Here is a 16,306-nt window from a genome sequence, read left to right on the forward strand (position 1 = left end):
AAAATACTAATCACAAAAAACTACAAATTAAAAACATAGTTAAAAACAAATATTAATAATTGGTCTAGTAGTTAAAAATTACTTTAAAACCCCCATTAAAAATTTTCCCCTAGGCCAGTCCTGCAAGTTGGAATAACCATGTCTTAAGGGCGCGGCGGAAGGAAGGGAGATCAGGGATCACCCTGATCTCTGGGGGTAGTTCATTCCAGAGGGTGGGAGCTCCCACAGAGATTAACACAATGTATTTGTGAACATTATTTTTGACTAGTTTGACTGCGGATACAATCCAATCCATAAGCTTAGCTCCATTATATTTAAGCATCAGTCTTCCAATCACCTTCCACTCTAGCAATTCTAAGCCCTTCCCGATGTCCCAACCATGTCAGGAAGACCACTGATGGGGACAAGACAAATGCCTTCTTACTGGCTGTACCAATTTCCCTACTGGAATCCACTCTGGCCAACTGGTTGAGGACTTCCTATTTGGGAAGGTATTCTTCCCACAGACTGAATATACTTCATTTGAACATATTATCCTTTTTATTTAAATAAAATATATCCTTAAAAGATATATTTTATTTAAATATATCCCTTAAGAAGAGACTGGACAGCCATTTGTCCGAAATGGTATAGGGTTTCCTGCCTGAGCAGGGGGTTGGACTAGATGACCTCCAAGGTCCCTTCCAACTTTATTATTATTATTATTACTGGTCCATTTTTATCAGCTAGTCTCTTGTAACTGATCTTGGGAAGAAAGGTATTGCTTTTGCTTTCTTTTAATCTTATACTGGATTTAATTATAACCCAGGTTATAGAGTATAATATGCACCAGAAGAACAGGATGTATGTTTTAATAAAAATAATCAAATTGATCACTTAATTACAAGGACATTTTAGTATTAGGTATCATTAACATTAACAATGACTAAAGGACCAATATTTGTATATTTTAAAAATGCAACCAGATAAAAAAACGTGCAGAGAACAAATCACTCCAAAAACATAAGTTGATTTTAGAAAAGGAATTCGTAAAAGACTAGACAACCTCAAGGTCCCTTCCATCTCTGTTACTGTTGCAAGCTGAGAGATCTGTAAATCCCTCCCCCATCTCCCTCTGGGTGCCTGGCTGGAGACTCTTAAGCTACTTAATTAGTAGCAAGTGGGTTTTTTAAAAGCAATTGCAATTTGAGAGTTCTGTAAACTACCGCCCAACCCTTCTCTGGGCAGCCGAAGACGCTTGAGCTGACTAGCAACAAGTGGTTTAAAAAAAAAAAAAAAAAAAGCAACTGCAATGGGTGCAAGCCTGCTTGGAGGCAATTTAGTTCCTGAGCCAAGGCTGCACCGGAAACAGCTGATGGGTAGCCGGTGGGAAAGTTCGGCAGCGATCAATTAACAAATCGGAGGAAATAGTAAGTCAGATTTTTGTTCATTTAACACCCCATTTGATTCAATTAATGAATTTGATTTTAAAAATTTGTAAAACTAAGTCTGATTTATTTGATGAATTTTTTGATTTATGATCCTAATGGGCAGGCTCCATTAGGTTCGTACCTCGAGGACTACCTGTACTTGCTCATGTACCTTTTATTTATCAGACAATTAGATTGTAAAACTCTCTCAATTTCTTGTTAACTAGAGAAGCATAATACACAATTGGCAGAAAATCTTCTCAGTGCCTAAACTATTTATCAACATCTAACTAGTTTTCCAACATTCTTAAACCTGAATGTTCACAAAACAGCTTCTAATACCAGCATGACTCTTGGCTCAAAAATTAAAGCTATTCCAAGAATTACTTGATGTGCTGAATTTAATAATAATTTACATGTAAACTATAGATGTAATAATAAAAGAATAATTTTATACACACACGCACACACATATATACACAATGCATCAAGGTGAGTGTTACAATATGTAAAGAGGAAGGATGTGGATTTTGCTTGAATTACTCTACACTTTTGCGGGACTGTTTTTTGAAACTGTGTAGACACACAGAAAAGAAAACTACAATGTTGAGGAAAACGCAATGTAAATTGCACTGTGATGTGTATTTATTATATGTGTGTCCCTCTTTTCACTGAAAATATGTAAATGAGACTGTTGCTTGCTTCAGTTTTTCACTCCAGAATATTTTTTTTTCTAATAAGTTAAGGTTGGCTCTGAAATTGACAATGTAGGTCTGGAATGACTTTGAACAGTTATAAAAATAGAAAAGAAACAGCAAATATAATGGTGGATCTACATAATGGTGGACATATAGAAATTATGGCTTCTCCTGGAAGAGCATCTGTGGTCTTGGGGGTCTTTGCATAAATTCATCTGTGTGCCAATTGTACCCATTTCTGGACCAGGAGACCTTGTTCATGGTCACTTGTACCTTAGCCACTTCTCAATGAGCTGCACTAGATCTCAGCTACACAGGGCAAGGTTGTGTGTGGGACTGTTCTTTCCCAAGGATATCTGCCCATCTCACTAGATAGAGTGGGTACACTCCAGTTCCCTTCCCTGATGCGACCTCAGAGGCACTACAGCCCTTTGGAATAACCTCCCACCTTAGCTTTGCTTCCTCTCCCCCACCCCGACCAAAAGGCCATAAATACTTCATTCTTTTCTCAAGTATTGGGCTAGGATGGAGGTCAATAGTTTGGTTAGCCTGACACCTAGTGGGAAGGGTCGTTCTGATTTTTATTCTATTGTTTTGATTGGCTGTTGTGAGTCACCTAGAATCACTAACTGAGACAGGTGGCCGTATACATTCTTTAAGTAAATAAACATAGAGATGTGCAATCCATTTGAGCCCTGGTCTACATTTGATCTGCCAGAGATAAATTTCCCAAAAAAACCCAAACAAAAACGATAAAGGGCCAAGAAAACATTAAATTTAATGCAATTTAATTTGTATACTGTTAGTATGGTTACACTATGACCCTTTCGCCAATTAAAAAAATGATGATTTTTTTTTTAAAGGGATACTCCCAGATTTTGGGAGGTTGAATATAGTCTAGCATACCTCTGTATTCCTGTTTCATGGAGAGGCCCTCAACTTTCTGTAGGGCTCATCTATAATAAATTGTCAACTAAGGTATTTTTTTTCAGGGCATCAATACTGCAGTAATATCTGCAACTAACAGTTGAAAATTATTAGGGTTAAACAGTTACCTAGCTAACAGGGGTAAAACATTATGCAGTACCTATTAAAAGAATGAAAGTTTACTGGACTTTAGGGACTTAGATCTTTCCTTAAGCTAATCAGACAATATATGCAAATAATATGGATTAAATGATGGGATGAAGAAATTTGTAAAATATTCAAGAGAGAAGAGAGACAATAAAATGTAATTATCTATTGAAAAGATGGTTGGAAGTTATTTATATATTTCTTTAGTTAACTTTTTAGTTGCACTTGTGTTTTTTTATTTGTCTATTATATGAGAAGTCTTAATAAATATAAATAAATTTTAAGATGAAAACATATGCAAATAAAGAAAGCTAATTAGTACAAAATACATTTTGGCTCCTAGGCTTTGACCTCTCCAAGTCTTATTCCAGGAAATGCAAAACTGAAACATTCAGTCTCTTTTGCTTCACTCAGCTGGAAACTTGTAAATTGCCCAAAATTATTGGGAGACAGGCAGTATTCAAATTTGGGACAACCATGACCTGGATGATCGAGATTCTCCATAGACAGTTAGCTATGCACTTTGGGATGAACACCCTTCAAATGTTGTGGGATTATGAACGGATTTCCAGAAAATATTGTAGTCTGCAGGAACCATTTGCACTTCAGTTCGAGATACAGACAACACAGATTTATCCCCAACAGCTTGCATCTGTCTTCAACAGTGAAGAGACATAGGGCAGAAAACATCCTGCAGCCAAGAAGGCTCCACACATATATGCACTACTCAGGTGACCCTGAGGACAAAGATTGCCGGATCCTTGGGGGAATGTGACCTGGAATTCAATATAATGCAAACACAAGCAATAGAAAATAATTCAACCAATGTCTTAAACTTCAAAAGAACTGATTTTAACAAACTCAGAGAGAACCTAGGAAAGATTCCATAGATGAAAATCCTAAAGGGGAAAACAACTCAAGAAGCATGGGAAACTCTGAAAAATGCTATCATAAAAGCCTAGGTGACCACAATAGCACTGAAAAGGAAAAACAAGAAATCCAAGAAGAAATCAGCATGACTGCACAAAGATCTCTCTGACAAACTGAATGACAGAAAGGACAAGTACAAAAAATGGAAAGAGGGACACATAACTAAGGTTGATTATCAGCAGACAGACAGCCAGATTATCAGCAGATAGCCAGAATATTCAAAGACGAAGTCAGGAGAGCAAAGGCTCAGAATAAACAAAGACTTGCAACAGAAATCAATAAAAAAAAGTTTTTTTCAACACAGTAATAACAAGGAAAAAAGTCAAGGAAACTGTAGGTCCACTAAAGAGAGAAGATGCCAAGGAGGTAACAGGCAGTAGGAAGAAAGCAGAGCTGCTTAACTCATTCTTTGCATCAGTCTTCACACAAAAAGAAATTATAGCACAACATACCAAAAAAATACTAGAAACAAAAATTAAATTAAGCAAGAAAATGGTAAGAGAACACCTATCCGTCTCATGAGATCTTAGTAGAGAAGAAAGAAAAATAAGACAAACTGTAAGATAATTAAATAAATACAGAGGTAGTTGAATATTGATACCCAACAAGTAAACTCATCATCATGCTGGAAACAAATGTTATATGAGGGGCTCTAAATCCTGTATTGTTCAACGTATTTATGAGATGCTAGAAAACATCATTATTTATTGTGGACACAATGAAATAGGGCACCTTAGAAGACAATATCAAGGTTCAGAAAGATCTTGACCAAGTGGGATAATGGATAGAAGGTAGAATGGTAAATTTCAAGAAGAATGATTTCCGGACCTTCAAGTTAATGACAAAATTTTTCAGTAAAATCTTTCAAGCCAAGAAATTGTACTTTATATGTATGGTAAATAACAGCTTTTGGAAGAAATGCCATACAGTTGCTCGTTGCTTTTTGTTTCTATTTATATAATGTATTATCATTTAATTACATACAGGTTATTTAGTGACTGCCTCATAGAGTGACTGTTTGTAGTTACAAGATATGAAAAAGTAAATTTAGCACAGTCACAGTGGCCCCAATTGTGGTTGCTAAATAAGGCCTACCTGTAGATTCAGACATACTCCATAAGATATCCAGATGGCTTCAACTGGGATTTCATTCAGTCATTGTCAACCTCCCAAGTAGACCAGATAGGAAACATGATGAGCTAACTCTATAATAAGGCTACATTAACAGAAACTTGTGAGTCTGGAAGTATAAATCTCCTTTTACTGCTTCATTATTAAGACAGAAACTTTCTAGGTTTCTTTTTCTTTCCCTTGCTCAATAGTGGGATCTCCCCCCCCCCCCCTTTATCTGATCATTCCATAGGCAACATCTCTTCCTCACATCTTTCAAAGTCTTTCCAGTACAGCACCCTCTCCTTCAGACTCATTCCATCGCCCTAGGTTTCCAGGGGAAACAGGTTGTGGACGGTGAGAACAAAATATAACTGTGTCACTCCCTTCTTCTTCCAGTAACTCCCCAAGAACACACAAAGCATCTTGTAAATGTTGGCTCCAGTTGAGGTGACAGCTGCTGGTGCTTTTCTTGGGCATGACCTGGTTATGGGTCCTGGGATCCCACAATAAAAGCATACCCCATGATCCCTTCTTCTCCGCCTCTCTCTTGATGACAGGGATCTCTTGGCTGCTCTGATTCATATGGGTTCTCCCTGGAATCTGGAATCCAAGGAAGCTGTTGGGATATGGGGGAAGACAGATTGTAGAATCTTTTCTCTTTCCAGAGAGAAGGAGAACCAGACAGGAAACATGACAAGATGAACTAACTCTATTATATTAAAAGAATCTTGTGCAAGTCTGAAAATACAAATTTCCCACCATCTCTTTTTATCACCTGATTAGTTATGGTGGATCCTTTCTAAATCTCTTTCTCACCTATTATTCAAAGGCAGGCTTCTCTCTCTTTGATCTGATTGTTCTCTAGGTACATTTCTTTCCATACCCTCTTCTGGTCTTCCAAGTTCATAATATTCCCCTCCTCTTACGTTAGCTATAGTAATTTTCTGTCAAAAGCAAACATGACATCTCATATTTATATTTACAAAATTCACTGAAGTTACATCCATGATTATTGTTTTTTTAGTCTATGTACTGAAGTGATTTTTATTTTACACAAAATTTCTATGCCTCCCAAGAAAACATCAAGTTTTTACTAAGGTTGGAAGTCCTGAAAAGTCTTGTGAGGCCTCTATTATTCCCCAAATAAATGCAAACAAATAGCATATATTGCCTAGCAAATCACAAGAAAATTAATGAAGAGTATATTCAGATACATTTTAGCCTTTCTCTCATATTTTAAATTCAAAATCAATTATATCACGTATATATAATATATATAATGAAATAAGACGGTATCTAGATCATGACAGAGGTATATAGGTAATATACAAAAGAAACCAAAATAAATGAAAGCAGCTACAGGTAAAAATCAATTTTGTATGCATTACATTTGTAATACTTGAATTAAAAACTTCAATTCTACAAGTAGAGCTTAAGGACTAAAATTTTGGTTTTTATACAGAGCTATATTATAGGTTTGAGTGCTCCAGCATTGCCTCCAGGTCTGAAACATTCTGGAATAAGCTACACACCATGCTTTTTTTTTTAAAAAAAAATTGCATATGACAGTTCCTGTCACTAGGAAGGAAAATGTGACTGGTTACCTCTAAGCATTGGTAGCAAGTATATGTGAACACCTCACTCTCCATATTTGTACTGTTCCTATAAAGATTATTGTATCACCTTCACACGGCTATTCATTCCTGAAAACGGTAAGTTAATTATTCATACTCACAAACTGCCTGTATTCAATTACTCTTTATTCCTCTCAGCCAGCATTTTAGGAAATAATTTCCTCCCATGAATCCCTCTCTCTCAAGCAGGTCCAGTAGGAAAGATGACATCATTGCTATAGACATGCACCTGATTCTTAAGAAATCGCACCCCCTCCAATAAACAGGCTATTTTTTTAAAGTGACAAAGACTGCCTTTGCCAGTGTGCTATCGCACTCTAGAATATGGTCCCATAGCACACATTCTATCTCTCTGCTTCGCTCAGTCATAATGCAAGTTTTTTTTTAAAAAAAATACAGAGATGAAATATAGATGGCAATCCAAAGCTCTTCCACGGTAGGCAGAATTATTAAACTATTGTCTTGACTGTTATAATCCTGTTCTAAATACATAAAAAGACTAATTTGTCTCACATAATTAAACTGGTTTCAAAATATCCTGGACAAAATATTTCTTTTTATTATCTATAGATAAGTACACATAATTACAAAACTAGCAATGAATGGTGAAAATCAACAAGAGTTTGGGAACAGTCCCAGTATTATTACACTGAGTAACTCCTGGACAGAAGCTGTAAATTTCGGTACAATGAATTTCTGGCTTTCAGGGGAAAAAAAAATGGTTTCTAAGCAACTGATCTATTTGGGGATCTTTGGATTTCAATGCGTACATAGTAGGACAGGATGGCACTTCCTCAGACTGAGCTGGTGCATAATTTGGGGGTCAAGTGGCAGCCCTGGCTAAGATGGCCTTTGCACAGATTCATCTAATGTGCTAATTGCACCCTTTCCTAGACAGGGAGGCCTTGCTCATGATCACTCATGTCTTGGTCACTTTCTGTTTGGGCTATATTGAGTTGAAGACCACCCAGAAACTTCAACTGAATGAAGTAGCATGCACCATAATGAGAGCTCCACACTTGCCCATGTAACACCTTTATTGCATGAGCTGCACCTTCTATAAAAACACTGACTGTAATTGTAATAGTATAATATATGCAAAATGGTCTCAATCTCCTTATCGCCACATGGACAGGTATATTCAATTAATGGGGTTTTGGAGTATCTGTCTTGCAGCAGTCAGGATGTTAAAATGTTATGATTTGAAAAATGTTCTTCTCAGTGTAAAGTCCTGCCTCAGCTAGTTCTCCCAAGAAAGCAGATCTCTTGAAACTGGCGTTGTTTCAAAAGGAACTTTTATTGAGAGATAGTGAAAGCAGGAAGGCAAGATCTGAATATTTCCCACACAAAAACGTTACATTAAACCCCTCTCTTCAAAACCCCTCCAAAGTGCCCAACTGCCCAGTCCATTTCCAGCCAACCCACAGGTGCAAAGTTGTTATGGGAACTAGAAGTTGAAGGAGCGATGCATCCTCTTCTCACCAGAGTAGAGATAAGGCAGATGGCCCCAGGCACTTTCATACCCAAAGAGATACATCAAAGTGCAGGAGAACACATCCCAGAACCCAAAGATTCCCCACTCCCAACAGAATAAGGATTCCCTCCTCCCAATAGAATGGCAGCGTCCCGATAATGATCTGAAGGGCCTGACATACCGCCCCCCTTAAAAGAAGGAGAAATCCACTGAGGAACAGAAAATAATAAAGTGGAGAAAAGAAAATCCATTGATTAATCAGGCTTATCCGGGTAACATGCATGAAAACGTTTGAGTAACCTAGGGACTCTAACATGTTTCTTGTGAACCCATTCGTTTTGCGATACTGGGAGGTCTTTCCAGGCCACCAAATACTGGGTGGTTCCATGGTGTCTGCATGAGTCCAGGATTTCCTTAATTTCAAAATGTTGTTCATCCTCTACCATGATGGGCTGTGGTGCTGGGGAAGTTACTGGCCGTAAAGGCGAGGTTATTTCAGGCTTTAGGAGATTGCAGTGGAATACAGGGTGGATTTGCCTTAGGGCTTTGGGGTGTTCCATCTCCACTGTGACCAGGTTTATAATGCGTTTGATTGGGAAGGATACCTCAAATTTTGGCCCCGGTGTTTTAGAGGGTTGTAAGGATTGCAGAAGCCTAGTAGACAGGTATACTCTGTCCCCAATGTGGAATGATTTGGGTTCTATTCTCTTTTTATCTGCCTGAGCCTCGTGGGCTGCTCTAGGCTCATCTAAAGACTTTCTGGCAACTGGTCAAGTATTCTGCAGCTGATTCATCCATTCCTTAAGTGAAGGGATTGTGGGCTCGTTAGTTGGCAGTTCAGATATTGGGTTGAACTTTTGTCCTGTGGCCACTTGAAACGGGGTGAACCCAGTGCTGGAGTGAACAGCGTTATTATAAGCTACTTCAGCGAATGGTAGGAGTTCAGTCCAACTGTCCTGCTGGTAGTTGATAAAGCATCTTAAGTACTGTTCCAGAACCGAGTTCTTTCTGCCTCACCATTCGTTTGAGGATGATAACTAGAACTCAGGCCCTGATCCGTTCCCAGGAGGTCCAAAAATACCCTCCAGAACTTTGAAGTAAATTGGACCCCCCTGTCCGAAATTAGGCGACATAGGGCTTTGTGTAGGCAGTAGACATGATGGAGGAACAGTTCTGCTAGAGTCTTTGCTGTCGGGATCTTTTGGCAAGGAATGAAATGGACCTGCTTTGAAAACAGGTTTGTCACCACCCAAATAACGGTGTTTCCCGCGCTTTCTGGCAGCTCTACGATAAAATCTTTAGAAATCTCTCTTCAGGGTACTGAAGGGTCTATGATTGGCTGCACTAGGCCAGGCATTCTCCTCTGTCTCCATTTTGCTGCTGCACATGTAGGGCAGCTAGCCACATAACCCTCAATGTCCTTTTTGATAGAAGGCCACCAAAATTATCTTTTTAACAGGTGTAGGGTCTTTACAAACCCGAAATATCCTGCCAACTTTGAGTCGTGGCACGTTTGCATAGTCTTCAGTCTCTGGCTGGCTGGGATGTACAGCTTCCCTTTTACCCATGTTAGCCCCTCCTGCATGGAGCAGAGGTTTTTATAACTAAGAATATCTTAATATGGATTTAGCTATATGATGATCTATATAATAAAGATTCAATTTGATTTAGATATTTCTTATAGATGTCTTCCCTGATCCTTCTCTTCACTAGTCTAGCCATGCCCAGTTCCTATAACCATTCTTCATATGTTTTAGCCTAATCATCTTTGTTGCTCTTCTCTGCACTTTTTCTAGTCTCAACATCTTTTTTATAGTATGGAGACCCAAACTGGTTGCAGTATTCTTGGTGTGGTCTTACTAAGGCTTTATAGAGTGGTATTAATACCTCACGTGATCTTGACTGAATCTCTGTTAATGCAATTTAGGATTGCATTGGCTTTTTTGGCTGCTGCCACACTGTTGTCTCATATTAATAATAACAACAACAACAACAACAACAATAAAGTTGGAAGGGATCTTGGAGGTCATCAAGTCCAACCCCCTGCTCAGGCAGAAAACCCTACACCATTTCGGACAGATGGCTGTCCAGTCTCTTCTTAAAAACTTCCAGTGTTGGAGCATTCACCGCTTCTGGAGGCTCCTTAGTTCTAGGTTGCTTCTCTCCTTGATTAGTTTCCATCCGTTGCTTCTTGTCCTGCCTTCAGGTGCTTTGGAGAATAGCTTGACTCCCTCTTCTTTGGGGCAGCCCCTGAGATATTGGAAGACTGCTATCATGTCCCCCCTGGTCCTTCTCTTCATTAAACTAGACATACCCAACTCCACCAATCGTTCCTTATATGTTTTAGCCTCCAGTCCCCTAATCATCTTTGTTGCTCTTCTCTGTACTCTTTCTAGAGTCTCAGCATCTTTTTTACATCGTGGTGACCAAAACTGGATGCAGTATTCCAACTGATTGTCCACTAAGACTCCAAGATCCCTCTCACAGTTACTGCTACAAAGCCTGGTTTCACCCAATCTACATGTGTACTTTTCATTTTACTTGCCTAAGTGTAAGACTTTACTTTTCTTTACATTGAATTTCACAGATAGGATCACACATGGAAAATCAATTACCTGGTAAATTCATTTGAAAGACTCTTTTAGATTTCTTTTGTAAACAGATGGGTTGATATGTAAATGATTATTTGGATGTACAGTATAGCTTTAAGTCACAAAGGACTTTAAGATAATATCTATACCTTGAATTGTGTCCTAAGTCTTCTGGCTAAGAACAAGTATACTGTTCCAGAACAATGGGAGTGCTGTCACTATCTTAAATACTGCAGCTTGTTGCTGTCTCATACAACTGGTTAGCAATATAGAGGTCTTCTTTTGAGTGAAGTAAAATTCAGTTTTGCAAAACAACTTTACACGTAATATACATAAGTTAATAAAGCATAGATAACCGTGGCAAGATTATTTCTCTGGCACTCAGCACCCAAAAGAACATCAAGAATTTTCTCATTGCTGGCATCTGCTCTGTCTAGCAGTGCCCAACTCTGCATTCTTTATTTCATCTATAAGTGTTGATGTTTTTAACTGTCTAAAAAAGCTGAAAGGGAGAAGTTATGTGAAATAGTGCTGCTTTAGAAAGACAGCTCAGCAAGCATAAGCAGAGGCTTCCTTGTTTGCTATAATCTGCAGCATTGTCTTCTGATCCCCTAATTGCTCCTAATCTCAACTCAGATACTTTACTCAGAAAGTGAAAAATGGGAGATAAAAAGTTTTATTTTTTCTTTACATGGATCTGGGCAACCAGGTCAGTTTTAATGCCAAAATCACACCCAATGATAATCAAGGATATGAAACTTCTTCACACTGTACAGAAAAAGAATAAGATGTGTTGTGACAAATTGTAGAATGTACTCATTAGATTCTATCTTGACTGTTTGGAGTTCATCACTTGCAAAGCAGTCACATGAGATCCACACGAGATAACTTCAAAAGATATGTAATTCTGCATTTAACAATTCTATCCCCCACTTCAATCTACAGTATTAAATCAATTCATCTATTCTGTAACATAAATCAAATGCATGATGAGATTTGGCTTGTCTCAGCAAATTGAGCAAATTCTATCTCTTGATGGGGTGGCCTTATGATTTCTTCCACAAACCATGCTTAAAACAAATTATAACTAGTATGGTGTGTGAATCCAGACGACGATAGCATTCTGTCCAACATATATTTTTTTTCATATAAGTCTGTAGCCTTGCATACCTGCTCTGAAAACTGACTAAAAGTTCAGAAATATAATACAATGCACTGAACACTAGAACGAAGACTTCACAGCTAAAAAAAAGTTTATAATTTCCATATATATTTTTTCATAAGTCTGTAGCCTTGCATACCTGCTCTGAAAACTGACTAAAAGTTCAGAAATATAATACAATGCATTGAACACTAGAACAAACACTTAACAGCTAAAAAAATTATAATTTCCATATATCTTTTTTCATAAGTTGTAGCCTTGCATACCTGCTCTGAAAACTGACTAAAAGTTCAGAAATATAATACAATGCACTGAATACTAGAACGAACGCTTAATAGCTAAAAAATGTTTATAATTTCCATATATATTTTTTCATAAGTCTGTAGCCTTGCATACCTGCTTTGAAAACTGACTAAAAGTTCAGAAATATAATACAATGCACTGAACACTAGAACGAACACTTCACAGCTAAAAAAAAATAATTTATAATTTCAACGTACATTAACAGTCTTACAAAATCCCGCCCAACACTGAGGGAGTAGTAAATACAGAAAAACAAATTGGTGAAACCTGAATAAATGAGAATAGGTTGCCCCGCTAATATAGGATTTACAAGGTAAATGTTTCTCTAAATACTACAGTCCGGGGAAAGAAAAAAAAAAAAAGAACTAGCAAAAAAACTTCATAACGGCGGAGATGCGGGATAATAATAATGATGATGATGATAATAATAATAATGTAATAAAGTTGGAAGGGACCTTGGAGGTCCTCTAGTCCAACCCCCAAGTGCTCCTCAGGTTATTTCAAAATACGTAGATACAAGAAGAATATCTAGGCAATGACAGATAAATGTCCCGTTATCACTTGTACTGTTAGGATAAGATCAGAAACATGATAATATCATACAAGAAAAGCTAATATAGATACTAATCAGATTACTACCTTGCTTGAAGAGACTTAAGAGTTTTGGACTTGCTTACTTGGAAAAAAACCTTTCATAATAAACATTGGTTGATCAGTTTTCTATGCCCTGTGCCTAATAATAATAATAATGATGATGATGATGATGATGATGTTGGAAGGGACTTGGAGGTCATCTAGTCCAACCCCCTGCTCAGGCAGGAAACCCTATACCATTTCGGACAAATGGCTGTCCAGTCTCTGCTTAAAAACTTCCAGTGTTGGAGCATTCACCGCTTCTGGAGGCAGGTTGTTCCACTGGTTAATTGTTCTCACTGTCAGGAAGTTTCTCCTTAGTTCTAGGTTGCTTCTCTCCTTGATTAGTTTCCACCCGTTGCTTCTCGTCCTGCCTTCAGGCGCTTTGGAGAATAGCTTGACTCCCTCTTCTTTGGGGCAGCCCCTGAGATACTGGAACCCTGCTATCATGTCCCCCCCCCCTCATCCTTCTCTTCATTATTTAAAAATATATTTAAAAGTCAGTTTTACTGTGTGCTGACAGAAGAGCTCGTACAAATGTAGAGCGGGGGGGGGGGGGGGACGGCACAACCGGCTCCAGAAGGATTAAAAAAAACGCAAGAGGCAGCCGTGCATCTTCAAACCACAAGGTGACCCGTTCACCGCGGCTCTCTAACCCCGCTCCCGCCGCCGGGACGCCTGGTGAAGCGCCCGGCTTTTCTCCCTCAGGGGGCTCCGCGCGGGAGCGGGGACGTTTAGCGTCGCCCTGCAAGACCAAACTGGGAACGAAGCTGCACACGCCCCCCCCCGCGCCCCCAGTTCAACCGCAGCGGCGAGGGGGGGGTTCGGGGAGGCGGAGCAGCGGGCCTGCAGCACGGAAGGCCCAAGCATAAGGGACGGCGAGAAAGACCCTCCATCTTGAAGGGAAGCCCTACCGACCGGCCGACCGGCCGGCCGCGTCTTTCCAAAGCCCCTCACGAGCCACCCCGAGGAGGAAGAGGCGAACCCGTCTCCCTTTTGCGATGCCCTCCCCCCCCCCCCCCCCCGCGCGCGCGCCGGAATTGCTGGCGGCCGCCGCCACTTGACTCACCGCCGGTGCCCAAGAGGACAGGGCCGTACGGAAGGAATCCCCTCTCGTCAGCTCGCTGCTATGGCTACCGGCAGGCCGGCAGCGACCTCTCGCGAGAGCACGAGGAGAGCCACGCCCAACCGTCTTTATGGCGCCCACCCATCACCGATCCTCGCTGAGGTGACCTCCGTTGGGTCTGGCTTCCTCCGTGCTCCGCCGCCGCCGCCGCCGCCTTTATTCCGGTGGTTCTGCGGTTATGGAAGCTCTTGAGGCGGAGAGTTGGGCTCGGGCGGGCTGTTTCTCTTAGGAGGGGGTCTGCTCCATTCTCACCCGCTAACCGGGGAATGGGGGAGGAGATGCGCCCCCTTTCATCAATCGCCTGGCAAGTCTCGACTAGGCGGAGAATCTGCAGAGGGCCAAAGCCCTCTCAGTGGGCATTGTGGGAAGTCAGCCCCCCCCCAGAGAAAGAAATATTCTTGGAAATATTCAAAAGGCAGAATATATTTCCCTAAAGGAGTTTAAAGGCAGAAACCAACCCCGTCCCCCAAGTCTCTCTGTCCCAAGTTTGCAAAATGCAGATGATAATCTTGTCAGAAAGACTGGAAATTGGGATTAGGAAGAAAGATCCCTAGAATCAATACCAAAAATCTAAGAGTCATCAGCCACAGCCCCAGGGAAGCAGGATATGACCCTTAGGACATAATAGGATTAACCCACCACCATCAGAATACTAGAAAGGCACACTCAGACTCAAGTCAAAGTTCATGCTACACTACAGGAACAACTCCAAACAAAAGGCTCCAGAGAGTATAAAAACCCACTCCCTACATGTGCTCACTCTTTTTTTTCTTCCAGAGCCATCTTTCTGTCTGACTCTCCAATAAAATGCAACCTTCTTTCTAAAGCAGTTGCCATGTTGTTTATTCCCGGCTCGGACTGAACTATGATGAAGACTTTTCCTTCAACAGCATTCAAGGCTGATTTTTCAATATCGCTATTGTATCCAGTGTGCAAAACCAAATCGTAAAGATCTTATATTCATTGGTTAGCAGCTTGGTTATACACTAAGATTCAAGCTTCTAAATCAGCATTTCCCATTTGGGCAACTTTCAAATGCTTTAGTACCCAGGATTCTTGGCAACACCATTCTTGTGGAATCCTGGGAGTTGAGGCCCATGCTTTGGAATTTAACCTAGGTTGCAAAATGTTGTTCTAAATCAGGGTTAGGCAACCTTGGCTCTTTTATGACTCGTGGACTTTAACTCCCAGAATTCCTGAGCCAGCGTGGCTCAGCTTGGAAACCTCTCCCTTTCCCCTCAGCATGGCTGGCTCAGGAATTCTGGGAGTTGAAGTCCAAGAGTCATAAAAGAGCCAAGGTTGCCTACCCCTGCTCTAGATGGAGCAGCAGGAAGTTTCTTTTCCTTTTTGTTTTATTTTGCTGCTTGAGTTTTTTTCTACTTGGTCATAGTAGGGAAATGGCTGCTTTTCTTTTGGGGCTCTGATTAAATCTAACACTAGGTACACACTAAGGAAGCAGCAATATATAGCGCAGCATAATTTCATATCAGTTCTGGAATAGAAGGTGAGCTGTGGATATGGCTTTCAAGAAATGTGCCTAAATTGTAATAGGAGTTCCCCATCTTCTGTGAGTAGATATATTTTTCATGGTCCAGTATGAACACTTAATTTATATAGCAGGCATAAGCTGCCACATTGGATTGTTAACATAAAGCATATAAGGAAAGGTTGCTGGAATTGGGTATGTCTAGTTTAATGAAGAGAAGGACGAGGGGGGACATGATAGCAGTGTTCCAGTATCACAGGGGCTGCCACAAAGAAGAGGGAGTCAAGCTATTTTCCAAAGCGCCTGAAGGCAGGACGAGAAGCAACGGACGGAAACTGATCAAGGAGAGAAGCAACCTAGAACTAAGGAGAAACTTCCTGACAGTTAGAACAATTAACCAGTGGAACAACCTGCCTCCAGAAGTGGTGAATTATCCAACACTGGACGTTTTTAAGAAGAGATTGGGCAACCACTTGTCTGAAATGGTGTAGGGTTCCTGCCTGAGCAGGGGGTTGGACTAGATGACCTCCAACGTCCCTTCCAACTTTATTATTATTATTATTATTATTATTATTATTATTATTATAACATGCTATTATCATTCATTTTAACATGTTTTTCAAGCTTATTTTATGTGTTTGTTAGATTTCTTTTATCCCACCTTCATTATGTT

This window comes from Protobothrops mucrosquamatus, unplaced genomic scaffold, assembly GCF_001527695.2.
Source record: "Protobothrops mucrosquamatus isolate PMUCROS unplaced genomic scaffold, P.Mucros_1.0 scaffold5087, whole genome shotgun sequence".
NCBI classification, from domain to species: Eukaryota; Metazoa; Chordata; class Lepidosauria; order Squamata; family Viperidae; genus Protobothrops; species Protobothrops mucrosquamatus.